Below are 1,050 nucleotides of genomic sequence, written 5' to 3'. Positions count from 1 at the left end.
CATCTGTATGTCTTCTTTGGAGAAATATCTATTTAGGTCTTCTGCCCATTTTTGGATAGGGTTGTTTGTTTTTTTAATATTGAGTTGCATGAGGAGTTTATGTATTTTGGAGATTACACCTTTGTCCGTTGATTCGTTTGCAAATATTTTCTCCCATTCTGAGGGTTGTCTTTTCGTCTTGTTTATGGTTTCCTTTGCTGTGCAACAACTTTGAAGTTTCATTAGGTCCCATGTGTTTTTATTTCCATTACTCTAGGAGGTGGATCAGAAAATATCTTGCTGTGATTTATGTCAAAGAGTGTTCTTCCTATGTTTTCCTCTAAGAGTTTTAAAGTGTCTGGTCTTACATTTAGGTGTCTAATCCATTTTGCGTTTATTTTTGTGTATGGTGTTAGGGAGTTTTCTAATTTCATTCTTTTACATGTAGCTGTCCAGTTTTCCCAGCACCACTTATTGAAGAGACTGTCTTTTCTCCATTATATATCCTTGCTTCCATTGTCATGGATTAGCTGACCATCAGTGCGTGGGTTTATCTCTGGGCTTTCTATCCTGTTCCATTGATCTATATTTCTGTTTTTATGCCAGTACCATATTGTCTTGATTACTGTAACTTTGTAGTATAGTCTGAAGTCAGGGAGTCTGATTCCTCCAGCTCTGCTTTTTTCTTTCAAGACTGCTTTGGCTATTCGGGGTCTTTTGTGTCTCCATACAAATTTTAAGATTTTTTTGTTCTAGTTCTGTGAAAAATGCCATTGGTAATTTGATAGGGATTGCATTGAATCTGTAGATTGCTTTGGGTAGTATAGTCATTTTCACAATTTTGATTCTTCCAATCCAAGAACATGGTATATCTCCCCATCTGTTGGTATCATCTTTAATTTCTTTCCTCAGTGTCTTATAGTTTTCTGCATACAGGTCTTTTGTCTCCCTAGGTAGGTTTTTTCCTAGGTTTTTTAATTCTTTTTGTTGCAATGGTAAATGGGAGTGTTTCCTTAATTTCTCTTTCAGATTTTTCATCAGTAGTATATAGGAATGCAAGAGATTTCTATG

At 35.5% G+C, this 1,050-nt stretch overlaps 1 protein-coding gene across 5 annotated transcripts in view; it reads left to right on the top strand.

The window, feature by feature from the left end:
* Nucleotides 1–1,050, top strand: part of LRIG2 (leucine rich repeats and immunoglobulin like domains 2) — a 70,897-nt gene that overhangs the window by 56,229 nt on the left and 13,618 nt on the right. The window lies entirely within an intron of this gene.

Source organism: Physeter macrocephalus, chromosome 4 (genome assembly GCF_002837175.3).
Source record: "Physeter macrocephalus isolate SW-GA chromosome 4, ASM283717v5, whole genome shotgun sequence".
Classification (NCBI taxonomy): Eukaryota; Metazoa; Chordata; class Mammalia; order Artiodactyla; family Physeteridae; genus Physeter; species Physeter macrocephalus.
Note: the sequence above shows the minus strand (reverse complement) of the source record. Positions and strands in the feature narration are given on the sequence as shown.